The 13,292-nt window shown below is 40.6% G+C and overlaps 1 protein-coding gene across 2 annotated transcripts in view; it reads left to right on the forward strand.

Moving 5' to 3' along the window:
• Positions 1-13,292, forward strand: part of WWC2 (WW and C2 domain containing 2) — a 200,383-nt gene that overhangs the window by 65,159 nt on the left and 121,932 nt on the right. Inside the window, exon 1 of one of the 2 annotated variants that reach the window (XM_045785844.2) lies at positions 5,854-6,543. The exons of the other annotated variant lie outside the window; for it this stretch is intronic. The gene's annotated coding sequence lies outside the window, so the exon portion shown is untranslated. Of the gene's footprint in view, positions 1-5,853; positions 6,544-13,292 lie in introns of those variants that run through there. 2 annotated transcript variants of the gene reach the window in all.

The raw sequence follows: 13,292 nt of genomic DNA on the forward strand, positions 1-13,292 counted from the left end.
CTGTTTGGTCAAAGCTTAGGGTTCTTTTTACTTTCCCTAAGTTTCATTGTTTCAGTCACATTTTTAAATCTTTAGCCTCATTGGGCTAAGTAATTGTTACGCAGGGATTGGGATGAAATGAGGCAATCTTCACTCTGCATGATTCTGATGTGCACATACATAAGTTATCATGCTTCACCTGTCACGTACTGCACCCCAGTACGTTGGCTGGGCCTGCATACAGTACAGACTTTGCTCAGTCCACAGATTGTGGTATAAATAACAGCCATGCACCATGATCAGTGACAAAGCACAGTGCCTTTTCAGCTCTCAATGGCAAGTCGCTGTGTGTCTGTTACTCTGTTCACAGACAGCAAAGCGTGTAGTTGTATTGCCTCTTTGTCGCTCAGTGATAAACCCACACAGCATTGTACAAGGATGAATAATTGAAAAGGGGACCTGGCCAACAAAAATGAAAATGCAGCAAAGAAATGAAAAGCAATCATGTTAGAAGTGAAATTGGAAGGATCTGAAGATTTGAAAACATTGACAGCAAAGCCAAGATGAGCTGAGATCGCAGCTTGTGTGAAGCTATGGGATGAAATGAAAAAGTAATGAAAATGTCCTGTGAATGTGAAAACCAGGTAAAGTCACCTCAGCATCTTTTAGTTTAAACTGTACCGGGAACAGAAAGTGGCTTATGGTTAAAATGAAATGTTTACTTCTCTTTTGGTTTGAAGACTGTCTTTTAAAAAGTCGCAATCAGTTTAGGTCTCACTCAGGCTTAATCAGTTCAACTTCTCATTGAAGTTAGTTGCCACATGGAGAGAAAATAGTAACTGCATGGATATTAAAGAGGAAAGACTGGCTTCATCATTCAGAAGTCAGCGTGGATGGATTAATGTCGAACCATCAGGTGAAGCTGTAGAGTGGGTCAGCTGAGAATTTTGCATCCAGATTCCAGGGATTAGGTAAGGGCGGTTGAAGATCGTCATTGTCAACTATTTAGTGTCCGTGAGACATGTTGGAAGGCAACCCTGTCGGGAGCTTGGGCCACAAAAGATGTCAGATCTCAAAGTGGCTGTGAAGGAGTTCAACACAGAGTGGCTTTTCTATTAGGACTTTAAATTAAAACCCCTGTTTATCTATCAGTCTGAGAATCGCAGAGCATTCAAAAATCACAAAAAAGCATCTTTTGGACATTTTGGACCTGTCACTTGGCACACAAATAAAAGATCGGGGGTTACGGTATCATTGTTTCAAAACTTGTTTCGATTGTGGTTTTGTTCAGAGCTAGGCAAAATAATTTAATTTTTAAAGCAGAATTGCTACTGTTAGATAATGCTCCAGGTCACCCTGATTCTCTTGGGGACTTGAATGAATGGGAAAACTTTTACTAGCTAACACAACTTCATTAATGGAGCCAATGAACCAAGGAGTTTTTTCAGCTTTTAAAGCTTATTATCTTAAATGGACTGTTAGATGGGTTATTGGTGCTACAACTGGAGAGCATGCATTTTATGTAGCTGAATTTTGGAAGAAATACGACATACAGCATGCATTAGAAAATGTCCAAGCATCGCAGCAGGAAGTAATGGTGAGGAACAGGTGCAGAATGGCAGGAACTTTTACCACACTGTACAAATAACCTTGCAGGATTGGAGTCGAACATAAATAGAGTTACAGAAGAGATAGTTGACCAAGGGAGTGTTGACATTGCCACCACTGGAGAGACTGGAGGAGATATGTAGCTCTAGGAATTTGGTGAAGGCAAGTTTTTCGGCATAAATGAGGCAAGTGGCTGACGGAAAGGATGAAGATGTCCCAGAGGAAGTGATGCCACCATATACCTTCACATTAAAGGAGCTCTCAGGGATCATTTGTGAAAGCACAAAGAGTAAGATGTTGGCAGCCAATCCAAACTTAGAAAGAGTGTGGCAGTTCGTTAAGGTATAGAAAAGAGTCTCCCTTCATATCTTAAGTTATGCAACCTGAAGAAGGCAAGCCCTGTTCAAACTACTCTTGATAATGTTTTTCTTTTCTTTTTTTTGGATATATATATAGATATCTATATCTATATATATACTTTTTTTTTTTACAAAGAAATACACACTTTAATTCCCAGTTTCTGATGTTTCAAATTGCAGTATACTAAGTGAACACCATTTTTTCATTTCTTTACATCATAGAGAGCCTTTAATATTTTGAATAAAATTTTCAAAGGTCATGGAACAGTTGTAAGCTTTTCCCCGTTGATTAGGAAGATCAATCTGCATGGTTCTGTTGGCACCCTTCATTTTTACAGCGCAGCACTACCGGCCAATGCAAGGATTGCTCGTACTCGAGATGGAAGTTCTTTGCCTTCCTTTGCCTTCGGCAGCCATTGTCAGCAGTTTTATTGTCTGTATCTAGCTATTTGTTAGGGTCTGAAGGGTGTTTCCTGTTAACAAGCCATTACTGCCCTGGTTTGAGATTGCCCCCTCTTCCCTGTCCTTGTTCTAGTCCGCAGAGTTGGCAGAGTTGTTTTCTGTGGGACTTGTAGGTTGTCTGACTCATGAGAACGTGCTCTACTCCTGTGTCAACTCTTCCTTTCGCTGCCCACCCCCTGCTCCACACAGGCCCCATCCCCACCTTCCCCAGTAGCATTGCTGTCCTCCCCTTGTCTAGTCCATGTAGTTCAGTGGTTATCTTTGCTTTCTACAGCCTGTGCTTGGAGTCTCAGCCACAGTCCCAGGGTCTCATCAAGGCCTTTGCCTTTTCAAACATGTTCATCTTTCATCTGTGCTCCAAGAAGCCTCATTATTCCCACTGTTCAATTTTTGTTCTTCTCTGTGGCCCCTTGGTGAGATGACATGACTTCAAGGAAAAGCAGCCCGCTTCCTTGAGTGACCAGCAGTGAAAAGCCATAGGATAGCCCAGCGATTTGCATCAGGCACAAAAGAAGATAGAGGTGAAGCTTGTTAAACTGTTTTCCCGGTGAGCTGTAAAGGACAGCCACTCTGGATGGTAAAGAAAAGTGGTAGCAGGCAGACCCCTCCATGTGGCCACCGAAACATGAGAAAGTAATTTCTTGGGAAATGTGCAGAGGGTTACCCTGCTGGCCAGTAGAGCCCCCAGTCTGGTCCGCACCTGCATTCCTGCTGGCCCTGGGCTGCAGCTGGAAGAGAGGTCCAGAGTCCACCGATGAGAGGGTAATGAGAGCAGAATGACAGACCTTCTTGCAGTGGAAAAGCTTGGCAGATGGTACAGGGGACACAGAGACCTTTATATAGGTAAACTGTGAGGGTAAGACTTCTGCCATCTGGTTTGGGGGCCTAACCAAGTAAGTAACCTGGGCACTAACCAGCTGACTCACAAGGGAGCTCTTGGAGCCTAACTCCAGTCTAAGCAAGGTTGTATTCTAGATGTTTTCAGTTTTGTCAGGAGACCTGGGATATTTCCTAGGCCATAATGCCAAAGTGATTAGTGATCGAGTTATTAGGTGCCTTATAATCTTATAACGTAATTATACATAGAATTGAATCATAAAATAAGGTGGCGAGATTAGAGGGAGTGGTTTGCTTTAATGTTGCAGGTTGTATTAATTTTAGATAAAATGAAATTAGTGTTCTGTGGACAATTGAGCCAAGTTACCGAATTACTCTGTTCATTTGGGACTGACTCAATTTAACAAAATGGTACTTTTAGAGTTTTTGAGGGTAATGAGAAAATGGAACAGAAATTAAAATTCTCTTTTGCAGTTCGGACAAAATAACTTCTGTGAGCAGCAATGAAGAAGATCCATATGAGAAATTCACTTTCTGCTCTAAATTTCATTTAGTACCTTAAACTGCCTGTTACTTTGCTTGGAAAATGTTAGGACTTAATGCAGTTCAGTGTCCTCTGCGTTGTGTGATTTGACCTTTTTTAACAGGTCAGAAAGAAGTGGAAACAGAAGAGATTGGGACTTGGTCTTTCAAAAATAGAGAAGCTTAGAACTAACTTAGAGATGCTTGCTTTTTTAAAAATCAGGGATATTTTGGGAAACCCTGAAACCAGTCTACATGGTTGGAGAGAAGTTTTGTGTGGCTTTGGAGCAGGCAGAGAAGTCCTTTCTTGTGGGTATGGGTGCTGGAATAGATCGGGTTTAGACCAGCTTGACCCAACTATTATGAAGATGTCCCTCAGTGGAGCCAGACCTCTGGCTATTCTTTGACATTCATTGGCTTCTGGGGTCACAGATAGACTGTTCAAAAGTCAGGCCGACTATGGCTGGCAGCGTGCCAGTGGTGTGTGACAGCCTCCAGTGTGGCAACATCCGCATTCTCATTACCTTAAGGATTTTTTCTTGACCAGTGGTATCCTGTCGAAAAGGCACACTTGAGACGTTTAATAAACCAGAAGTACTACTGGCTGTTACGAGGTGCTGTGACAGAGGGTACTGATCGCTGATAAATGTTAGAATCCTTTAAACACTGTCCTGACAATCCTTACCTCGAGTGTCCCATAAACAGACATTCCTGAGCCGGGCACCTCACATTCCATTTGTCGCCGAGTCTTACTTGCACTGGGTAAACGCCCATGGGAACTCAAACCAAGGCTGGGCAAAGCTGATAGGAGGTGGGTGAGGGAGCAAGGGTTAGAGAGGTGGAAGGGGGTGGAAGGGCCTCTCCTGACTTGGAGAGTCGGAGCCACAAACACGTCAGACGTTGGAAGGGCCTCTTGATTAGGGTTTGGTATGTGGAGAATGGAAAGCCGAGTTGGTAAGCTTTCTTCTTTTCCTCCTAAATTCCACCCTGATAACAACAGAAAAGCATATTTGACCTACATGGCATTAAAATATTTGAGCATTAAGGGTCAGGTGCTAGGCTGGAGGGGCTGTTGAAGCCAGGCTAAATACGACTTTAGTGGCGATGTGGTGTCTAAACAAACTAAGGGGTAGGTGCATTATTCCTGTTAGTGACTCCTGTTTAAGTTCTGAAGAACACAGCAAGCCTTTCGAAGGCAGTTTAAGGAATGGGTGTGGAAGGGGGTGTGGGGGAAGGAAATCTCAGCAGAATGCTTTTAGATATTTCCTGTTATATAAATGCTACATACTTGTCATGCCTTCAGCCTCATAGCAAATGGGAATGAAGCCCATTGAGGCTTAAATTTAATTAGTCTTACAAAGAAAGAATGTAGAGACTGTATAGGTAATGAAGGAACTCTAAAAACTGGCACAAATTATGAGTTTTGATTTTTCATCCAAACCCTGAGTGAGGCATTTAAATATGGTGCGGTGAAATATACTTGGACACAAAGTAAGTGTGTTTGAGTTTTTAGAAGTGCTTTTGTTTAATCTGTAAGGCGTTCTGTTTTAGTAAAAGAGCCCATCACCAGGTGGACATGCCACATGATGAAGTGCCTCATTTATTGTGTCCACTGAATAAGTTGATGCGTTTGTGCAGCATATTGTAATGTGCGCTTGCCCGGGCACAGCACTGCACTGCACTGTGACACTCCACACTTCCCCTTCTGACCCCTGTATTTCTCTCATTTATGCTTTCTCTCTCTCCTCTTCCCCCACGCTGACATAGTCAGATCTACCTGCGTCTGGAAGCACATGAGAGCTTTTCCCCCTTTGTTTCAGAAAATTAATAGAACTGCAGGAAACATTGTGGGCAGTTGTCTGGTGTAGCCTATGACACTCAGGGATGAGAGTAGCCATCGACCTGTAATACTTCCTGTTATATAAATGCCGTATCTGTCAAGTTCATTGCAGTATGCCTGGGTGAACCAAGAGAGTCCTGTGGTCAGAATGTCTGGATTTAAGACCCCTCTCCATCACTTAGCTCCTTCTGAACAGTGCTCTCCGTTTCTCTGAACCATATAAGGTTTTGTAGAATGAAGACTCATCATATCTGTCTCATGGGACATTTGTACATTAAGGAGTTGGGATACATGGACAGAGCGGGCCTCAGTGTATATCTTGTGTTTCAGCAGGGCCATGGAAATTCTTCCTTTCCACATAAGTAAGGAAGGCCACTCAACCTCAAGTCACTTACTCATCGATTTAAGATTAATTCAGCCAGTATTCATTGAGCGTGTACTATGTGTGTTTTTCTGTGCACTCCAGGGGATACAAAGATCAGTGAGTGCAGATCTGGACCCCAAGGTGCCTAGAATGTGTAACTAGAAAGTAGTCAATAACCTAAGAAAGGAATAGATAAAATACTTTGGGATTCAGGGCAGTCAGAAGCCTATTGGAGGGTAAGTTGCATCTCAGCTCTCTATCCCGAGATCCAAGGCTCTGCCAAGGGAGAACGGTGCTCTTCATGAAACATCTCACAGATTGGAAGCAGAGTTCTGTAGATCTTGTATCGGGGCTTAGACACGCAGCTGTTACTGACGCACCAAGTAGTGGGTGATAGGGTTTCTGTTCCAACAGATACGGCATCGTGTGAATTTGGTGGATGTGTCAGGGAAGGTTCGTACTCGGACAAGCCATCGTAGTGTGTGAACATGGCCCATCTCTGAGGGAGATGGCTCTTCCGCGTGGCCAAGGAGTGTGGTTCTTTTCAGTGGACTGCAGTGTTGATTTTAAAGGTATGTAACCACCTTGAAACAACCTAATGTAATATATCACAGTTAGACATACCTAGGAGCTCATTCATTCATCAAATATTTACCGAACACTCACTGTATATGCTAGGCATCGTGGGGAACATAATGCTGAATCATTTCATGACTCAGAACTGGTAAGGGGGATAAAACTTGTTACACATGTAGCTCAGATATAGGCAGAAATGATCATTGAAAAGAGATACTAATTTAAAGTGCAGTGGAGTTTTAGGGGAGGGAGAGATTATTTCTAGTAGATGTGCACTTGAGTTGGGCTTTGTGTAGGGTGATCCCATGACTCAATCTGCTTGTGTGAGCCCCAGTTTACACCTGGCGGCGTGGTGTCCCACTCAGCTAACATCCCTCTTCACTTTCAAATCATCCCAGTTTGGATGGTAAGTTGTATAGTCCCTCCAGCTTTGAGGATTGGGTAAAACTTGACTTTGTAGAGATAGAAAACGGTGTAGGTAAGGACAGTACCATGAACAAAAACACGAGTGACGGGAAGGCTTTGGTGTACTTAGGGAAAATGTGTTCAGAAAGTTTGTAGCTTTGGGGGGTGCCTGGGTGGCGCAGTTGGGGTGCCTGGGTGGCGCAGTCATTAAGCGTCTGCCTTTGGCTCAGGGCGTGATCCCAGCGTTCTGGGATCGAGCCCCGCATCAGGCTCCTCCGCGGGAGCCTGCTTCTTCCTCTCCCACTCCCCCTGCTTGTGTTCCCTCTCTCGCTGGCTGTCTCTCTCTCTCTGTCAAATAAATAAATAAAATCTTTAAAAAAATAAATAAAATCTTTTAAAAAAAAATAAATAAATTCATCTCTTCTTTAAAAAAAAAAGTTTGTAGCTTTGGGAACAGGAAAGGGAATCATTGGAGATAAAAGTTGGGAAGGACAGTTCAGGTCAGATTTTGGGGTATCCCGAATGCCAAACCACATACATACCTTGGATTTTATGTAGTTGGCAATGGAAGTCAGCAAACAATTTTTTAAAAAAAGATTTATAAAGATCTTTGTATTTCCTTCCAGATATAGTAAAGGGCTCTTTCTGGGGACACAGGGGCCCCTGCCAGTTAAGAGTCATTGAGATTTCTATCTAAGTCAGTGGGAAAATAAGATATGAATTCCTACAATCTACAGTGAAGTATTGCAGAATCTAAAAAATCATTAAGCTTTAGAGCATGCATAGACTTTGAATCAAACCCTGTGGTTTTATAGATGAAGAAAACTAACAATCAAAGAGATTGTTAACTGTTTAAGCTCTCCCAGCAAGCTGTTGGCAGAGATTGACCCTAGGTGCCCTGATTTCTTGTGTAGTGGGTATCTCACTTTACCCAGAGCTCTACTTTTGGGACTCTATGATTACTTCTGGCCCAGTGACATCAGTGTCCCTGTGTCTTGGCTTAGTTGTGATAAGGTAAAGACGTCTATTCTACTTCAAGGATGTTGAAGCTTACTTTTTAAAATGTCTAGTGCCTAGAAATTCTTTAAAGAAAGCAAACAGTAAGAAGGGAGATTGTTAAACCAGTTGTTCACTCCCTGTCTGTCCCTGAGTGTCAGAGTGCATGCTAACTATGGTAGAAATCATTAAGAACAAAAATTAAAAGCAAGGACAGTAGATACCATTTTCACACTGAAATAGGATTTTAAATTAGGGCTTGTGTACGGGGCACCTGGGTGGCTCAGTAAGTTAAGTGTCTGACTTTTGGTTTTGGCTCAGGTCGTGATTTCAGGGTCGTGAGATTGAGCCCTGAGACGGGCCCCCTGCTCACTCTCTGTCTCTAAAATAAATAAATCTTAAAAAAATAATAAATTATGGTTTGTGTAGAGATGCAGGAAAAAAGTCTTTAATTATGAAATGTCATGTTTTTATAAAGTCTAGATCTTTGTACTTTTAAAAACGTTTGGAAATATTAAAATTAGAAAAATTGATCAAATAAGTATAGGCTTACATATCATTTTTACATATTATTTTGCTCTAATTATACCTAATCATTGTTGATACTCATTGAAATGAAATGTGTTACGATAAAGCTGGTAAAGTCTGAGAAAGGACTGAAAGCATGTTTTGTGTATTTTTTATACTTTATGCCAAGTTAACTTAATGTTTTTTTAATTATGTTTTTGGATGTCCATCAGAGAAATCCTGAGAAAATATAGTTTTGGAATGACCATGGTATACCCAAGCTGTGGGGTGAATATTTTCATGCATAAAAATCCAGTTGTTTATATCACATAGTATTTATGACAAAGAAGTAATTTTGGAGATTCAAGACCTGGTATAAAGAAAGGAGGTATTAAATGAAGGGCTACAACTTTCTCTCATAAGCCATTTATCTTATAAGTTGTATCATCAAACACATCATGTAAAATAATGTTTTCATCCCAGGAACACGTTTGAAACCTGATTCTAGCTTACTTAATATAAACAATCAGGTGGGGGCGCCTGGGTGGCTCAGTCGTGAAGCGTCTGCCTTTGGCTCAGGTCATGATCCCAGGGTCCTGGGATCGAGCCCCGCATCGGGCTCCGTGCTCAGCGGGAAGCCTGCTTCTCCCTTTCCCGCTCCCCCTCCTTGTGTTCCCTCTCTCGCTGTCAAATAAATAAATAAAATCTTAAAAAAAAAAAAAAACAGTCAGGTAGATATTTTACCTAAGTAGAGAAGTTGCTGTAAAACCAGTTTCTCATGGACCCCAATTTGACCTTCAAAAGAACAGCACACTTCAAAATGATGACTTTATTTTCTTTGGGAACTAGGTTTTCATGTTACTTAGAGAACAGTAGGTTTGCTGGACAAAATGAACATAACGCTGCAGCAGAAATAATGGTGAGAGGTTTATTCCAGATGCATATTCCAGATGCTTATTATAAACTCAAAAAAGACAAAAACATTAGATTAACAGTTGCTATGCCCTTGGCCAGGGAATGATTTCCACTCTAGAAAATAGTGAGTCTTCTTTGATCTATCATCTGTCTTCAAACATCAGATTCAGGAGGCAGACACTTGGAGTCACAAGGGGGGACGAGCTCACCAGGCCAGCCTGAGGCTCAGAAGATATAGGAATAAAACATTCAAAACCCTTCCCTGAGTGTGATCTTCAGATATCTGACAACAGCTGCAGGGCTTCCACGGGCACACTTTTCAGCTCTGAGGTCCTGGAGTTGTTGTCATTTGGAAGAATGTGTGGGTGGGGGAGAAGGCGGAGGACGACAGCGTGTTCGCCAGGTTTGGGAACCTGGGGGGGGGGGCGGTGCCGCGAAGGAGTGGATACAGGGAGAGCTCAGAGTCCTGCTTGGGGACCGCTGGAGCCTTGGATGTTGAAATGTTCTTTCTGGACATAGTTTTTCATTTATATTGACTTTCTATATTATTTTTTGAGAGTGCCATGGAAATAATAGGCAGAGAAATGGTCATCGAATTATGACATTTACGTAAAGGAATTTCTTCAAATTAATTTTCTGCTTTATAAAATGAGAAGAGTAGGTAGCTGATGAGAGCTTAGCATGACCATCACTCTTTCAGATGCATCTGGATGGAAACTGGTTCTAATCAAGTGTCTTCATTTTGTACCAGTCACATGGTACAGACTGCCTTATGTTAGATTATCTCTGCATGTGCTTTGTCTTGCCAGTTAGATTGTAGCCTCTTTGAGAGCAGAGTCAGGGTTCAAAAATGAAAATAAAGGCATTAATGTTGTGGTTTAACACTTTGTGGAATACTTTTCATGTATATTATTTGGTATCTCTTAACAGTTACTGAATGTAACAGAGGCTTCTAATTAAAAGCTAGAAGAACAAGATATAATATGTTTATTTTCTGTTTTAAGATTCACTAAAAGGTGGTTTATACTAAAAGACAACATTGGCAGGATTTTCAGATGTTTAGGTTATGCGCTTTAGGGTACCAGAAAAATCTACTTTACATAAGCTCCGAGCAAATGTAATGTTAACAATTTATATGAAATTTATTTAGGAATAAATTTAAAATCGGTACATAGAGACACTAGAGAAAGGTTTCAGACTTTTGAGATTAAAGTTGGAAACTTATGGGAGATTTTACAACTTTGTTTCAAAGTTAATCTGTAAGTGATTAATAAACACAAAATAAGTTCCCAAGGCAAAGCACTGGTCTTCTAACCCACTTTCTCTTAGTCACACCTGATTTTCTCTCCCCAGAGTTAACCATTACCTACGTATTTAATTTTTGGTATTTTTATTTATTTTCTATTTCTTAATCTATAATTTATTAATCTATTTATTCTTTTGGTATTTTTATTTTCTATTTTTCCTTTTTCCTTTTTTTTTTTTTTAAAGATTTTATTTATTTATTTCACAGAGAGAGAGAGACAGCCAGCGAGAGAGGGAACACAAGCAGGGGGAGTGGGAGAGGAAGAAGCAGGCTCCCAGCGGAGCAGAGAGGCCGATGTGGGGCTGGATCCCAGGATCCTGGGATCATGCCCTAGGCCGAAGGCAGACACTTAACGACTGAGCCACCCAGGCGCCCCTTCCTCTGTGTTTTTAAATAACATATTTACATGTCTTAATTTTTCAGTTGTAGATTTTGAGAATCGACTTCCTGCTCTGGATGAGGATTCGGCTCTCTTACGGGTGACCTTCCCACCTCCCCCCACTCCCCCCCCCCCCCCCACTTCCTTTCCCCTCATCATCATCTCAGGGTATTCTGTCACCTTGTGAAGAAATCAGTATTCAATGTTTACATTTTTATGACTATGTAAATATTGTTTCTGGATGACCAATCTAGTGTACTATAATTGAATTTCCTTTGTTTTTTCTGTGGTTAATAATTATCTCTTGTTTTTCAGTCATTTAATTTTTCTATGTCTCTGTTGCCTATTTGCTGCCAGAATTATAAATCTCCTTTCAGTGCATTTAAACACAGCGGGTGTTCTGTTGGTTTCAGACCTCCTATTCCTTCTGTTCTTGGTCTCCACTTCAGACTGGTTATTCACTGTAACTGCTACACATGGCATATGTTTATGGGATCTCCATGTACTGCCATCTTGTAGATTTCATTTGTCTTTTACCTGTGTTGAATCCCTTAATTTTGGGATCCCAGTCATCCACTTTTCTTCATTTCCTCTGTCATTTTGGAAGAGTTGCATTAGAATGGGGACATAGGAGATGAATTTGTTGAGACTTTTCATCTCAGAAAATGCCACAGTTTTCTACTCTCATACCTGATTGATATTTTAGCTGGGGATATAATTCCAGGTTAGAAATAATTTGCTCTCAAAAATCTGATAATATTGCTCTGTTGACTTGTAGCTTTCAGTCTTGTGTTTGAGAAATCTGATGACTTTCTGATTCTTTTTTTCCAGTTTTATTAAGAAATAATTGACATACATCATTGTATACGCTTAAGGTATACAGCATGATGGTTTGATTTACGTATTCGTGAAATTATTATAGAAGGTTCAACTAACATCCATTATCTGATAGAGATACAATTAAAAAAAGAAAAATAGTTCCCCTTTGATGAGAATTCTTTGTATTTACTCTCTTAACAACTTTCCCATATATCATACAGAAGTAGTCACCATATTGTACGTTCCATCCCTTGTACTTATTTATCTTATAACTGAGAGTTTGTACCTTTTGACCCCCTTCCTCCAATTCCCCCATGCCTTTGGCCTTTGCAACCACGATCTGATCTTTTTCTGTGAATTTGTTTGTTTTATAAGATTCCACATGTAAGTGAAATCATACAATATTTGTTCTCTGTCTGACTTATTTCATTTAGTATTATATCTTCAAGTTCCATCCATGTTGTTGCAAATGGTTGGGTTTCCTCAATTTTTAAGGCTGAATAATATTCCTTTGTGTGTGTATACCACAGCTTCTTTATCCATTCATCTGTCGATGGACACTTAGGTTGTTTCCGTGTCTTGGCTGTTGTAAAGAATGCTGCTATGAACATGGGTGTGCAAATATCTTTTGGAGTTAGTGTTTTTATTTCCTGTGTATATATTCCCAGAAGTGGAATTGCTGGGTCATATGGTAGCTTTAATTTTAATTTTTTGAGGTTCCTCCATAATGGCTGTACCAATTTATATTACCACCAGCAGTGCACAAGCGTTTTTCTTTCTCCGCGTCTTCAGTATTTGTTACCTGTTGTCTTTTTCATGATGGCCATTCTAACAGGTGTGAGGTAATATCTCATTGTGGTCTTGATTTGCATTTCTCCAGTGATATTGAGTGATGCTGAATATTTTTCTCATGTACCTGTTGGCCTTTCATGTATCTTCTTTGGAAAAATGTCTGTCCAGGTTCTCTACCCATTTTTTAATTGGGCTAATTGTGGTTTGTTTGTTTTTGCTATTTGTATGAGTTCTCCATATATTTTGGATATTAACTCCTTTTCAGGTATATGGTTTACAAATTTTTTTCTCATTCTGTAGGTTGTCTTTTTACTTTGTTGATTGTTTCTTTTGCTATGCAGAAGCTTCCTAGTTTGATGAAATCCTACTTGTTTATTTTTTATTTTGTTGCTTATTTTAGGTGTTGTATCCGAAAATGCATCACCAAGACCCATGTCAAGGAGCTTTGTTCCTATGTTTTCTTCTAGGAGTCTCATGGCTTCAGGGCTTACAGTTAAGTCTGTAATACATTTCAAGTTAATTTTTGTGAGTGGTTTGAGACAGGGTCCAGTTTCATTCTGTGCATGTGAGTATCCAGTTATTTCAGCACCATTTATAGAAGAGACTGTCTTTTCTCCATTGGGTAT

Source organism: Ursus americanus, chromosome 27, assembly GCF_024610735.1.
Source record: "Ursus americanus isolate L20-20 chromosome 27, mUrsAme1.1.p, whole genome shotgun sequence".
Taxonomy (NCBI): Eukaryota; Metazoa; Chordata; class Mammalia; order Carnivora; family Ursidae; genus Ursus; species Ursus americanus.